A 15,556-nucleotide genomic window follows, 5' to 3' on the forward strand; every position below is an offset into this window, starting at 1 on the left:
GGTTCAGTCTGCATATTGCTGACGGGCCCTTTTAAATTTTAGTGGTCAGGTATTCAAATTCCCGTAAACACTAATCCCGGATGTAAAAGAGGGGAGAGCTGTGTTTGAATCAGAGTCCCCTTGGAGATTCTCTGAGAGAAGGAACTGGTCAGCTTGAAATTTGAATGAGAAAAATCAGTGAGAGATTTCCAATTAGCAGATTTTGACCATAGAATCAATGGTTACAGCACAGAAGGAGGCCATTCGGCCCGTCGAGCCCGTGCCGAAACAGCGTAGCTCATCAGGACGGGGATTGAACCCGCGACATTGGTGTTATTAGCACCATGCTCAAACCATCTGAGCAAACTGACCAATATCAACTCCCACAGGGATGGGGAATTCTAGAATAAGAAGGAACCGGTCACGATTTGAAAGGTATTAAAGTATTCGAGGTGCCCTTACATTTGGGATCCTTCTTTATTTTGTCCACTCAAGGAGTTAGATAACAGTTCTCCTCTTGTGAATGTAGAGCTGGATTATTGGGCCGTGATGTGTTTCCTTGTTGATCTTCTGTTAAATACATTTCCTGAGTTAATTTAAATATAAACCAGATTTGCAGGCGTGATGCTCTATTCACACATCGAAGGTGAGAGAGATGCTGTGGGGCACACACTAAGTCCAGTAGCTGAAAGTGATTAACAGACTGGGTTTTGTGTTTCGTGATCCCGGGTGTGTTACCGATACCTTCCCTGGACACCAAGGCTGGGAAAGGCACTCTGGAATGTATGGGGAGCTGGGACTTGTCCATGAGAGTAACCGAAGGTATGAGAACTGAAATAATCTAGAGTTAGAAAGCAGAAAAGGCCCAAAAATGGAGCAGTCAGTGACAGGACATCAATTAGTCTCCTCTTATCTTGGAGACGTCAAGGACTCCACACACTGTATGTTTGAAACAAAGCTGATTTATTTGACATATATATCCAGAAGATTAAACTCCAGCCCAATTAGGGAGTTATTAACATCAGAAACAAACCCCAACTGTCAGAATGAACATGGTTCAGTCTGAATGTGATTAACAGCAGCAATAACAGCAGAATCCAACCCCTGCAGTCACTTGTGAACTCGCTGGTGTTTCAGTAGGCTGGATGACTGACTGAATCCCTTCCCACAGACGGTGCAGGTGAATGGCCTCTCCCTGGTGTGAGTGCATTGGTGTTGCCTCAGATCCTTTCTGCTTTTAAAGGTCTTCTCACAGTCAGAACATTTAAAAGGTCTCTTATTTGTGTGAACACGTTGGTGTGCAGTGCGGTGGGCTGACTGAGTGAATCCCTTCCCACACACAGGGCAGGTGAACGGCCTCTCCCCAGTGTTTACTCACTGGTGTGCCAGCAGCTCCCTTGTGCTTTTAAAGCTCTTCTCACATTCCGAACATTTAAATGGTCTCTTATCAGTGTGAACAAGCTGGTGTTCAGTGAGTGTGAGTGACTGAGTGAATCCCTTCCCACACACGGAGCAGGTGAATGGCCTCTCCCCGGTGTGAGTGCGTTGGTGTCTCAGCAAGTGGGGTGAACAAATGAATCTCTTTCCACGCATGGTGTAGGTGAATGGTCTCTCCCCAGTGTGAGTGCGTTGGTGTGCCAACAGATCATTTTTCCTTTTAAAGGTCTTCTCACAGTCAGAACATTTAAAAGGTCTATCAGTGTGAACAACTTGGTGTGAAGTGAGGTCAGCTGATGAAGTGAATCCCTTCCCACACACCAAGCAGGTGAGCGGCCTCTCCCTAAAGCGAATACGCTGGTGTTCAATGAGGTTCCATGAATGAGTGAATCCCTTCCCACACACGGAGCAGGTGAATGGCCTTTCCCCTGTGTGAATGCGTTGGTGTGCCAGCAGAGAATTTCTGCTTTTAAAGCTCTTCTCACACTCAGAACATTTAAAAGATCTATCATCAGTGTGAACAAGCTGGTGTGTAGTGAGGTGTGATGAAGAAATGATTCCTTTCCCACACACGGAGCAGGTGAACGGCCTCTCCCCGGTGTGAATACGCTGGTGTTCAGTGAGGTTCCTTGAACGAGTGAATCCCTTCCCACACACGAAGCAGGTGAATGATCTGCCCCAGTGTGATTGCGCCGATGAGCTTCCAGCTCAGATGGGCAAGAGTATCCCTTCCCACAGTCCCCACATTTCCAGGGTTTCTCCGTGGTGCGGGTGTCCTTGTGTCTCTCCAGGTTGGATGATCGGTTGAATCCTCGTCTACACACAGAACATGTGTACGGTTTCTCCCCGCTGTGAAAATTTTCCTTATACAACAGATTCTACAAACAAATACTAATTATGATATTCATACAATATTATAGTTGTGTAGTAAAGTTCTTCTGACAGGCAGTGTCCACCAACTGAGCAGACCGATAGTTAGCAGATCTGGGAGGCACCACAAGATGTTCCACCTTGACTGCAGCAGTCAGCTTTCTTATCCCCGGGGTTCGGACTCTCAACTAAGCTGCTAACTGCCCCTCTATTCAGGCCCGAAAAGTAGAGCCTGCGTGATTCTTGTTACATCTGTGAATCAGATCATCCTGCTGAAGGAAAGTTACAGAACAAACAACCTCAAAGTAAACTTACAATTAATGAACTAACAAAGGGCCTCCATCGAACTGCAAGGAATATTACTTCCAGCTGCATTCCTTTTACAGATGTGCTCGCTCTAACTCGATCTTCCGTAGACATAGGCTTGGCAGATTGTGTTTGTAACTAACAGCTCCTTCAGTATATTTTCTTCCCACAATTGAATGTTGTGCCTCAGGAGTTAATTGGAATTATAAACTTCTTAAATTGATAGTTAAGACAGATGGCTTTGCCCGTTGCCTAGACAGCACAATGATGTTTGTGGACCTCTCCAACAGGGAAGGTCTCTGTGTAGAGAATAACAACAACTTGCATTTATGTAGCGCCTTTAACATAGTAACATGTCCCAAGGTGCTTCACAGGAGCCTATTATCAAACAAAATTTGACACCAAACCGCATAAGGAGATATCAGCGCAAAAGAGGTCGGTTTTAAGGAGTGGCTTAAAAGAGGAAAGAGAGTCGGGGAGTTTGGGGCAACGAATTCCAGAGCTTAGGGCCCAGTAGCTGAAGGCACGGCCACCAATGGTGGAGCGATTAAAGCTGGGGACATGCAAGAGGCAAGAATTGGAGGAGCGCAGCAATCTGGGAGGGTTGTAGGGCTGGAGGAGGTTACAGAGATCAGGAGGGGTGAGGCCAAGGAGGAATTGAAAAAAAGCTTCAATTTAAGAGTTTCTGGGCAATTAGTCTTTTAATTCAGAATCTAGCAGCCTCTATGTAAACATGCAATAGCAAAATAGTGTGAATTCTGGAATTCTGAAATAACAACAGAAAATGCTGGAAACATTCAGCAGGTCATATGTATATGAAATAAAGAAAATCTGTCTTGTGTTTAGAATTTCATTCTAAGTCTAATTTAATCGTGACAATATTTTAATTTTAATTCCGGACTTCTAAAACCTCCTTTCCCACACTCGGTCCCTCCCTATAAACTGTCCCTGTGTAATATTTCTCAGTTTAGGTGAAGGACACTCCCTGACCGGTCTCTAATTCTCCTCCATTTACAGATGCTCCCTGACCAGTCTCCATTTCTCCTCCATTTACAGGTGCTCCCTGACCAGTCTCCATTTCTCCTCCATTTACAGATGCTCCCTGACCAGTCTCTATTTCTCCTCCATTTACAGACGCTCCCCTGACCAGTCTCCATTTCTCCTCCATTTACAGACGCTCCCTGACCAGTCTCCATTTCTCCTCCATTTACAGATGCTCCCTGACCAGTCTCCATTTCTCCTCCATTTACAGATGCTCCCTGACCAGTCTCCATTTCTCCTCCATTTACAGACGCTCCCTGACCAGTTTCCATTTCTCCTCCATTTACAGATGCTCCCTGACCTGTCACCATTTCTATTACGTCCGTGAATGATTGAGACACGGACAGCAGGAGTTGAACAAAACACGTCTTTACTGTTGGAAGTCAATAGTGAAACTGAAACAACAGAGGCTCACTAACGCCTTTTATACAGGGGTGGTCACTGCCGGTACTGCAGTCTGAGACCAGTTATTCTCTTAAAGGTACATACACAACAATTCCTCCCCTTTTAGATAAACAGTACATAACATTCATTTAACAACTAAATGATAACTAATTACAATCACAATTACGGTTGCTAGATACATTGGTTAAGTTTAAGCAATTATAAGTTCAGTCTTTGAGGAGGCTTCCTGATTCTGTCTGGATAACGCCTCTTTGGGTTATCAGGTTCTTCTGGCAATGTTGAGTCGGGATCAATGTCGTCGTTTGGTTCATCTGCTTCCAATATTACCGGTTCTGCGGTAGCTGCAATTGGTACATCGATTTCATTACCAGGTGTATCAGATCGTGGTGTGGAGTTGACGTTTTCCAGTGACTCTAGAATCTGGTCAGCATGGCGTCTTACAATGCTCTCTCCAACGTCCACATGAAAGGTCCTTGCCGTGTACAAATCATTCCTGGCTGCCATTTCTCAGTGCGATAGTCCCGGGCCAAAACTGTTTGACCTATCTTAAAACTCCTGGTCGGCCTTTCATTCATATTCTGAAACTGCCTGTTCTCCACATCTCGTCGGACGTTTGGCTTAACCAAATCCAAGCGGCATCGTAGTCTTCGATTGAAGAACATCATGGCTGGAGTTTGGTTGGTAACCGCATGTGTCGCATTCTGGTAGGCAAACAAGAAGTTGTCCACCTTGTGTTGTAGGGGTATATCTTCATTACACATTGCCTTGATAGCCTTCTTGAATGTTTGGACAAACTTCTCGGCCAATCCATTAGTGGCTGGATGATATGGGGCAGATGTGTAATGCTTAACACCATTGTTCTTTAAGAACCTCCGGAACTCTTCAGACACAAACTGTGGTCCATTGTCAGAGCAAATCTGTTCAGGCAGCCCATTCCTGGCGAATATGGTTCGTAAAACTGTGATAGTTTTTTCCGTGGTGGTTGAGGACATTTTTATTACCTCTGGCCACTTTGAATGTGCATCTACCACAATTAAAAACATCGAGTCCATGAAGGGACCAGCAAAATCAATGTGCACCCTTTGCCATGGAGATGAGAGCCACTCCCATGGATGCAGAGGAGCTTGTGGTGGGGCATTTTGGACCTTCTGGCATCCTGCACAGCTCTTGGTCATCTCTTCGATTTCTCTATCGATTCCCAGCCACCACACAAACGCTCTGGCTAAGTTTTTCATTTTTACCCCACCCAGATGACCCTCATGAAGCTCATTGAGCACTCTATCCATCAACTTAGGTGGAATTACTACTCTGGATCCACACATCAAAGTTCCTCTGCACACTGACAGCTGTTCTCTTCTCGGCGAGAATGCTGGCAGCAGTGGTTCGCCATGTGCTGGCCATCCCTTCACCGTTAAATCATAGACCCGTGATAGTGTCGGGTCATTCCGTGTTTCCTTTTCTATGTTCGCATTCGTCACAGGGAGACATTCAACTATGGTCGAGTGCAATAACTCCATTGGATCCACTGCAAGGTCTTCTTCTTCCACCGTCGGCAACGGTAGGCGTGACAATCCATCAGCATTTCCATGCTGTTTAGTTCCTTTGTACTCGATGTCATATTGGTGTGCCCCTAGGAAAAGGGTCCACCTCTGCAGCCGTTGTGCTGTCATTATCGGTACGCCCTTCTGAGGGTTGAAAATGGAGACAAGAAGTTGGTAGAGTAAATTTTTGACCTTGCAGGTAGTGATTGAACTTCTTCACCCCCCACACTAGGCTGAGGGCCTCTCTGTCAATCTGAGTGTAGTTACGTTCGGCAGAAGTTAACGAGCGTGACGCAAAAGCTATCGGCCTCTCAAGGAATTTATGTGACAGTATCGCCCCAATGCCGTAGGGAGATGCATCACACGCCAGTCTGATCGGCAGTGCTGGGTTGTAGTGAGCCAATACTTCCCTTGAAGTGATTAAGTCCTTACTCTTCTGGAAAGCCCGCTTACAATCATTGCTCCATTCCCATGCTACTCCCGTTCGTAGCAGGGCGTTCAGTGGGTGCAGAATTGTCGACAAATTCGGCAAAAACTTATGGTAGTAATTCACCAATCCGAGGAATGACCTCAGTTGCGACACATTTTCAGGTGCTGGGGCCTTAACAGCCGCTTCAATTTTGTCAGGGGACTTATGTAACCCCTCTTCATCAATCACGTGGCCACAATACGATATCTGTTTCTTATAAAACTCGCACTTGGGGCGGTTGGCTCGCAGCCCATGTTCCTGTAGTCTAGTGAGCACCTGTGCTAGGTTGTTAAGGTGTTCGCTGTCATCTTCACCTGTCACAAGGATGTCGTCCAAGTAACACTGAGTCCCCGGAATCCCTTGCAGGACTTGTTCCATCGCTCTTTGCCATATCGCCGGAGCTGATGCTACTCCGAATACCAATCGATGATACTGATAAAGACCTTTGTGAGTGTTTATCGTGAGATACTTCCTAGAGGACTCTTCAACTTCCATCTGCAAATATGCTTGTGCTAGGTCAATTTTTGTAAAATGCTTCCCTCCAGACAGTGATGCGAAGATGTCTTCTATCCTTGGAAGAGGATATTGTACTGTGTGAAGGACTGGGTTCACCGTCACCTTGAAGTCCCCACAGATGCGAATCTTCCTTGGCTCCCCGGACTTATTACCTAACGTTTTCTTCATGACAGGAACGATGGGTGTTGCCCACTCGCTCCAGTCCACCTTAGACAACATGCCTGCCTTCTCCAGATTCTCCAGCTCTGCCTTGACGGCTGGGCGAATTGCATATGGTACCGGTCTTGCTTTGAAAAACTTGGGAACTGCATTCTCTTCTATTTTTATCGAGGCGGTTACGCCTTTAAACGTGCCCAGTTCTTGTTGAAATTCCTCTTTGGCGTTAGCTAAGATTGTTGACAATCATCCAGGAGTGACGTCTTCATCTTTTTCACCGTCCACCGTCATTGCATGAATGGAGTGCCAATCTAAGTTTATCTTCCTGATCCATTCCCGTCCCAATAACGGTGGTCCACCATTTGGCAGTATGTCGAGATACAATTTCCGTATTTTCTTGCCGTTGTATTCGACAGGCACCCTTATTTTTCCTCTGGGGTATACTTTATGCCCCGTATACTTCGTCAAGATGATGGATGTCTCTCTCAAGGGTATGTGTGAAAATAGCCGCTCGTAGTCTCGTCAATTCATGACGGTTAGCGCTGATCCTGTATCCAATTCCATTTTAACTTGGGACCCTGCTATCATGAGGGTGACCCAAATGGTTCGGTGATCCTCCTTTGTGATTACATTGTGAAGTTTGAGACAGCTTAGTCTCCTGTTCCCGGATTCACTATCGCTCATCTGGTCTTTGGAACTACTGTCTGTCATCTTTTGTACTTTCTTGTACGGTTCCTTAGTAGCCTTTTTGTTGTCGCTGGTCTTCTTCCCAGACCTGCAAACTCGTGCAATGTGGCCCATCTTCCCGCATTGCCTGCATATTTTGTCTTTGGACCAGCAGTCCTTCTGGTCATGGTTAGTTCTGCCGCAGCGATAACATTTTGCAAATCCCCATGTCATTTCGTGGGTGCCGTATTCTTGTGGCTTTTGTTGAATTTCTGCAGCTCCCCTGGCTGCTACTTCATACGATACTGCCATGCTAAAAGCCTTACCTAGCGTCAGCTCTTTCTCTGATAGTAAATTCTTCTGTGTTCCTGCACTCGGGAGTCCACAGACAAATTTGTCCCGTAGGGTATCTGCCAGTCCTTCTCCGAACTGGCAGTGCTTTGATAGCTTGCGTAGTACCATAAGGTGCTCAGCATTGCTCTCATCTTTATGCTGAGTTCTCCTGTGGAATTTAAATCTTTCTGCTATCAACAGCGGTGTAGGATATCGGTGTTTCTGTAGGACAGCAACAATTTCGTTAAAACTCATCGCCTTCCATTTGGCTGGAGTAATCAGGTCCCGCAATAGGCCGTACGTTCTAGCGCCCATTAAATTTAGCAATATCGATGCCTTTTTCTCCTCAGCTATTTCGTTTGCCTCAAAATATACCTCGACTCTTTCCACATACGTGGTCCAGTCCTCTATTGTATTATCAAAAGCAGTGATACAGCCAGTCTTCGGCATCTTGCAAATCTAAAATGGCGCCTCCCGCGCTTTGCCTTCTTCCCCGATTTAACAAAATGGTGCCTCCCGCGCTTTGCCTTCTTCCCCGCTGATTAAGATGGCGCCTCCCGTGCTTTGCCTTCTTCCCCGCTGTTGCTAGCACTGCTTTCCGCCTCTATCACTTCCTTAGGGTTCCCTTTGGCGTTACCAACGGGGTCTCCGTCTTCCAAAGGGAGATGGACCGGATGGTCGATCAAAACACGCTGCAGGCCACTTTCCCTTACCTAGACAATGTGACCATTTGCGGCCATGACTTGCAGGACCATGACGCAAACCTCGAGAAATTCCTCCGCACCGCCCAACTCCTGAACCTGACATATAACAAGGAGAAGTGCATATTCCGCACAGACCGCCTCGCCATCCTTGGCTGTGTTGTGGAACACGGGGTCATCGGTCCCGACCCGGACCGGATGCGTCCCCTTATGGAACTCCCACTGCCCCACTGCCTAAAAGCTCTGAAGAGGTGACTAGGGTTTTTTTCCTACTACGCCCAGTGGGTCCCCTACTATGCAGACAAAGCCCGTCCGTGATCAAATCCACCTCTTTTCCCCTGATGGCAGAGGCCCGCTCAGCCTTCCACCGTATCAAGGAGGACATTGCCAAAGCCACCATGCACGCAGTGGACGAATCCATCCCCTTCCAGGTGGAAAGCGATGCGTCCGACTTCGCTCTGGCCGCCACCCTTAATCAGGCGGGGAGACCTGTGGCATTCTTCTCACGAACCCTCCAGGGCCCGGAGACCAGACATTCCGCGGTCGAGAAGGAGGCCCAGGCTATTGTGGAGGCTGTGCATCATTGGAGGCACTACCTGGCCGGAAAACGATTTACCCTGCTCACTGACCAGCGTTCAGTTGCTTTTATGTTCAACAACAAGCAGAGGGGCAAAATCAAAAATGACAAGATCTTGAGGTGGAGAATCGAACTTTCCACCTACAATTACGAGATCTTGTACCGGCCTGGGAAGCTGAATGAACCCCCAGATGCCCTATCGCGTGGCACGTGCACCAGCGCGCAGATCGATAGGCTGAGGGCCCTCCACAATGACCTCTGCCACCCGGGGGTCACCAGGTTCTTCCACTTCATCAAGGCCCGCAACCTGCCTTACTCCATTGAGGAGTTCAGGACCATGACCAAGAACTGCCAAGTCTGCGCTGAGTGCAAACCGCACTTTTATAGACCAGACAGAGCCCACCTGATAAAAGCCACTCGCCCTTTCGAACGCCTGAGCGTCGATTTTAAAGGGCCTCTCCCCTCCTCCGACCGCAATGTGTACTTCCTCAACATCATTGACGAGTACTCCCGTTTCCCGTTCGCTATCCCCTGCCCGGACATGACCAGTGCCACGGTCATTAAATGTCTGAACAGCCTCTTCACCCTGTTCGGTTTCCCCAGCTATATCCATAGCGACCGGGGCTCATCGTTTATGAGCGACAAACTCCGCCAGTACCTGCTCACTAGGGGTATAGCCACAAGCAGGACCACCAGTTACAACCCCCGGGGGAATGGACAGGTGGAAAGAGAGAATCCAACAGTTTGGGAGGCCGCCCTACTAGCCTTAAAGTCTAGGGGCCTTCTGACCTCCCGCTGGCAGGAGGTGCTCCCCGATGCGCTCCACTTGATTCGGTCACTGCTCTGCACTGCCACCAATGCCACCCCTCACGAGAAAATGTTTGTCTTCCCAAGGAAGTCCACATCGGGGACAGTGTTACCGCCATGGCTGACGTCCCCAGGGCCGGTACTGAGAAGACACGTGAGGACCAATAAAACGGAACCCCTGGTCGAGAGGGTCGACCTCCTCCACGCCAAATCCCAGTACGCTTACATTGCGTACCCGGACGAGCGGGAGGACACAGTCTCCATACGAGACCTTGCACCATCGGGGACCGCTGTAACCCACTACCCATTACCACCACCCCCACGACCCGATATCCAACCCCAGCAGCCGGCTCGCCTTGGACCGTCACCCACGAGGACTACACTCCAGTGCCCCAGCCTACGCGGGACGTGACGCCGGAAGCTCCACCACCCCTGCTGTCGCCACGTCGATCACCGCGGCAGACAAGACCTCCGGAGAGACTCCAATACACGAACTTTTAAATACACTTCACCCCGCCGGACTCATTTTTAAACAAGGGGTGAATGTGGTAAACCACTGTTATACCTGTCTCTATGTGTATGTGTATTCCACTAGGTACAGGTCTGGACATGCCTCGGCTGACTCCTCCCACTATTCCAGGTATATAAGTGACTACCTTCCAGTCCCTTAGTATTCTGGACGGGTCGACCACTCGAGACTAGACCTTCATTCTTTAGTTAATAAAAGCCTGGTTGTTACTCACTTAACCTCAGTCTTTTGAGTAATTGATGGCGCATCAGAATCCCTGTGTTCAGTCCCAGGGTTAGAATACTCATGTACAGTCCCGGGGTTAGGATCCCGATGTACAGTCCCAGGGTTAGAATCCCCATGTACAGTCCCAGGGTTAGAATCCCCATGTACAGTCCCAGGGTTAGGATCCCCATGTACAATCCCAAGGTTAGAATCCCCATGTACAGTCCCAGGGTTAGAATCCCCATGTACAGTCGCAGGTTTAGAATCCTCATGTACAGTCCCGGGGTTAGAATCCCCATGTACAGTACCAGGGTTGGAATCCCCATGTACAGTCGCAGGGTTAGAATCCCCGTGTACAGTCCCAGGGTTAGAATCCACATGTACAGTCCCAGGGTTAGAATCCCCATGTACAGTCCCAGGGTTAGAATCCCAATGTACAGTCCCAGGGTTAGAATCCCCAAGTACAGTCCCGGGGTTAAAATCCCCATGTACAGTCCCGGGGTTAGAATCCCCATGTACAGTCCCGGGGTTAGAATCCCCATGTACAGTCCCAGGGTTAAAATCCCCATGTACAGTCCCAGGGTTAGAATCCCCATGTACAGTCCCAGGGTTAAAATCCCCATGTACAGTCCCAGGGTTAGAATCCCCATGTACAGTCCCAGGGTTAGAATCCCCATGTTCAGTCCCAGGGTTAGAATCCCCATGTAAAGTCCCAGGGTTAGAATCCCCATGTACAGTCCCAGGTTTAGAATCCCCATGTACAGTCCCAGGGTAAGAATATCCATGTACACTCCAAGGGTTAGAATCTCATGTAAAGTCCCAGGGTTAGAAACCACATATACAGTCCCAGGTTTAGAATCCCCATGTACAGTCCAAGGGTTAGAATCCCCATGTACAGTCCCAGGGTTAGAATCCCCATGTTCAGTCCCAGGGTTAGAATCCCCATGTACAGTCCCAGGGTTAGAATTCCCTTGTACAGTCCCAGGGTTAGAATGCCCATGTACAGTCCCAGGGTTAGAATCCCCATGTACAGTCCCAGGGTTAGAATCCCCATGTACAGTCCCAGGGTTCGAAGCCCCGTGTATAGTCCCAGGGTTAGAATCCCCATGTACAGTCCCAGGGTTAGAATCCCCATGTACAGTCCCAGAGTTAGAATCCCCATGTACAGTCCCAGGGTTAGAATCCCCATGTACAGTCCCAGAGTTAGAATCCCCATGTACATTCCCAGGGTTAGAATCCCCATGTACAGTCCCAGGGTTAGAATCCCCATGTACAGTCCCAGGGTTAGAATCCCCATGTACAGTCCCAGGGTTAGAATCCCCATGTACAGTCCCAGGATTAGAATCCCCATGTACAGTCCCAGGGTTAGAATCCCCATGTACAGTCCCAGGGTTAGAATCCCCATGTACAGTCCCAGGGTTAGAATACTCAAGTACAGTCCCAGGGTGAGAATCCCCATGTACAGTCCCGAGGTTTGAATCTCCATGTACAGTCCCAGGGTTAGAATCCCTGTGTTCAGTCCCAGGGTTAGAATACTCATGTACAGTCCCGGAGTTATAATCCCCATGTACAGTCCCAGGGTTAGGATCCCCATGTACAGTCCCAGGGTTAGCATCCCCATGTACAGTCCCAGGGTTAGAATCCCCATGTACAGTCCCAGGTTTAGAATCCCCATGTACAGTCCCAGGGTTAGAATCCCCATGTACAGTCCCAGGGTTAGAATCCCCATGTACAGTCCCAGGGTTAGAATCCACATGTACAGTCCCACGGTTAGAATCCCCATGTACAGTCCCAGGGTTAGAATCCCCATGTGCAGTGCCAGGGTTAAAATCCCCATGTACAGTCCCAGGGTTAGAATTCCCATGTACAGTCCCAGATTTAGAATCCCCATGTACAGTCCCAGGGTTAGAATCCCCATGTACAGTCCCAGGGTTAGAATCCCCATGTACAGTCCCAGGGTTAGAGGCCCCGTGTACAGTCCCAGGGTTAGAGTCCCCATGTACAGTCCCAGGGTTAGCATCCCCATGTACAGTCCCAGGGTTAGAATCCCCATGTACAGTCCCAGATTTAGGATCCCCATGTACAGTCCCAGGGTTAGAATCCCCATGTACAGTCCCAGGGTTAGAATCCCCATGTACAGTCCCAGGGTTAGAATCCCCATGTACAGTCCCAGGGTTAGAATCCCCATGTACAGTCCCAGGGTTAGAATCCCCATGTACAGTCCCAGGGTTAGAATCCCCATGTACAGTCCCAGGGTTAGAATCCTCATGTACAGTCCCAGGGCTAGAATCCCCATGTACGTTCCCGGGGTTAGAATCCCAATGTACAGTCCCAGGGTTAGAATCCCCATGTACAGTCCCAGGGTTAGAATCCCTATGTGTGAGGGAATGTTGTACTGAAACTAGAATTGTCTGTTCTGAATTTCTATCCTGTACTTAGAATTATGACTTTTGTAAACTCCTTTTACAGGGTATTAGAAGGGAGGATTTCCAGACGGGAAACACAAACCAAACATCACATCAAGATCTGACAGTGTCACTCAATTCATCAGGACCCGAATATCATCGGCCTTTGAATGTGGAAGGAGAAATGTTTGTCTGTTCTGTCCATGGGAAAAGATTTCAAACATCAGTGTGACTGGAAAAGCACCGAGACACACACACCCGAGTGAGAGTGTTCCAGTGCACTGACTGTGGAAAGAGCTTTAACCAGTTACACAGCCTGAAAAAACATCGCACCATTCACAGCGGGGAGAAACCGTACACGTGTTCTGTGCGTGGACGAGGCTTCAACTGATCGTCCAACTTGGAGCGACACAAGGACACCCACACCATGGAGAAACCCTGGAAATGTGGGGACTGTGGGAAGGGATTTAATTACCCGTCACAGCTGGAAATTCATCAACGCAGTCACACTGGGGAGAGGCCGTTCACCTGCTCAGAGTGTGGGAAGGGATTCACTTGTTCATCCACCCTGCTGACACACCAGCAAGTTCACACTGACGAGAGACCTTTTAAATGCTCCGACTGTGCGAACTGCTTTAAAAGCTCTGAGGGACTAATTCAACACCAGCGAGTTTACACTGATGAGAAACCATTCAGTTGCTCTCACTGTGGGAAGAGGTTCAGGTATTCATCTAATCTCATTGTACACCAGCGCACTCACACTGGGGAGAGGCCGTTAACCTGCTCCGTGTGTGGGAAGGGATTCACCCATTCATCCACCCTGCTGACACACCAGCGAGTTCACACTGGGGAGAGGCCATTCATCTGCTCTGTGTGTGGGAAGGGATTCTCCCGTTCATCCCACCTGCTGACACACCAGCGAGTTCACACTGGGGCGAGGCCATTTACCTGCTCCGTGTGTGGGGAGGGATTCACTCATTCATCCAACCTGCTGAGACACCAGCGAGTTCAAACTGGGGAGAGGCCATTCACCTGCTCTGTGTGTGGGAAGGGATTCACCCATTCATCCAACCTGCTGACACACCAGCGAGTTCACACTGGGGAGAGGACGTTCACCTGCTCTGAGTGTGGGAAGGGATTCACTCGGTCATCCAACCTGCTGACACACCAACGAGTTCACAAGTGACTGCAGAAGTTAGATTCTGATGTTATTGCTGCTGTTAATCACATCCAAGACTGAAATCATTCTGACAGTTGAGGTTTATTTCTGCTGATGTTAAACTCCAGCCCAGTTATAGGGTTATTAATATTCTGGATATGTAGCTGATTGACTTGTTGGGGCTGCAGTGTCCCTTTCAGAACCGCTGTCTGTGATCTTTCCCCTTAATTTAGGACTTTCATAAGAAATTATTTGACAAAATTATGAATTTTATTTTAACCCTAAATTGATCTTTGGTACAAAATCTACAATTTATTGTTGAAATGTTGCACTGATTAACACCTCCAATTAGAAAGTGCTGATTAATCCTCGCTGACAATTCTTACTGACTTGCACATTACACACAGTGGCACCTCCATTATCCACCAGAAAGAAGGGGAATGGGAATTGGTGGAGAATCGAGAGTCCCCAAATGTTGCCTCTCCCGTCTGGTACAGCAATCCCCTCGGCATGGGAATGGAGACAAGTCCAGTCAACGTAACGGGCTGAGTTTAATCTTTCTGGGCCTGTGGGGTTGGTTTATATCAGACAGGAGGAGACTGGTGTCAGTGACTGTGGTGTTGGTTTATATCAGACAGGAGGAGATTGCTGTCAGTGACTGGGGCTGGTTTATATCAAACAGGAGGAGATTGGTGTCAGTGACTGGGGTTGGTTTATATCAGACAGGAGGAGATTGGTGTCAGTGACTGCATCTAACCTGTGCTGTACCTGCCCTGGGAGTGTTTGATGGGGCAGTGTAGAGGGAGCTTTGAGCTTTATTCTGTATCTAACCCGTGCTGTACCTGCCGTGGGAGTGTTTGATGGGACAGTGTAGAGGGAGCTTTACTCTGTATCTAACCCATGCTGTACCTGCCCTGGGAGTGTTTGATGGGACAATGTAGAGTGAGCTTTACTCTGTATCTAACCCGTGCTGTACCTGCCCTGGGAGTGTTTGATGGGACAGTGTAGAGGGAGCTTTACTCTGTATCTAACCCGTGCAGTACCTGCCCTGGGAGTGTTTGACGGGCCAGTGTAGAGGGGAGACATGGTGTTCACGTCGATGACAACAATGGCGGTGCATTAACCCAGAATACCCCACGCGGTGGAAGGTGCCCTATCAATGACGACAGGAGCCGAGTGCGCCGGCGCAGTAACTTTGCTCTGGGCATGCGCAGTGCGAGTGGTGGTGATGATTTGAACAGAACAGGCAGGTCAGCGGCCGGGATCCGGAAGGAGTTTGTTGTCGCAGGGGATCGTTTGGACCCACGGGTGGGTTTAAAAGCTTTTTAAATACCTGGTGTAGGCCTGAGGCCCCGAATAAGAGCCACAGGCCCCGTGTTTCCCCGGTTACAGTCCCGGTCAGTAACCGCCCTGGTGATCCGTGTCAGCGGCCACCATCTTGGACAGGGCGGGTCT

General features: G+C 48.7%; 2 pseudogenes across 2 annotated transcripts in view; one reads left to right on the forward strand and one right to left on the reverse strand.

Annotated features, from left to right (window-relative positions):
* Positions 1-15,556, forward strand: part of LOC147118584 (uncharacterized) — a 45,532-nt pseudogene that overhangs the window by 21,966 nt on the left and 8,010 nt on the right. Inside the window, exon 2 of the transcript XR_015077931.1 lies at positions 13,007-14,116. The product of XR_015077931.1 is annotated as an uncharacterized LOC147118584 (transcript). The remainder of the gene's footprint in view (positions 1-13,006; positions 14,117-15,556) is intronic.
* Positions 966-15,556, reverse strand: part of LOC147118585 (uncharacterized) — a 59,145-nt pseudogene continuing 44,554 nt past the window's right edge. Inside the window, exons 3-4 of the transcript XR_015077932.1 lie at positions 1,800-1,941; positions 966-1,550 (exon numbers count right to left, since the gene is read on the reverse strand). The product of XR_015077932.1 is annotated as an uncharacterized LOC147118585 (transcript). The remainder of the gene's footprint in view (positions 1,551-1,799; positions 1,942-15,556) is intronic.

The sequence above is a fragment of the Somniosus microcephalus genome, chromosome 4 (assembly GCF_052327205.1).
Source record: "Somniosus microcephalus isolate GS21.2 chromosome 4, FLI_Smic_1.0, whole genome shotgun sequence".
In the NCBI taxonomy this organism is placed as follows: domain Eukaryota; kingdom Metazoa; phylum Chordata; class Chondrichthyes; order Squaliformes; family Somniosidae; genus Somniosus; species Somniosus microcephalus.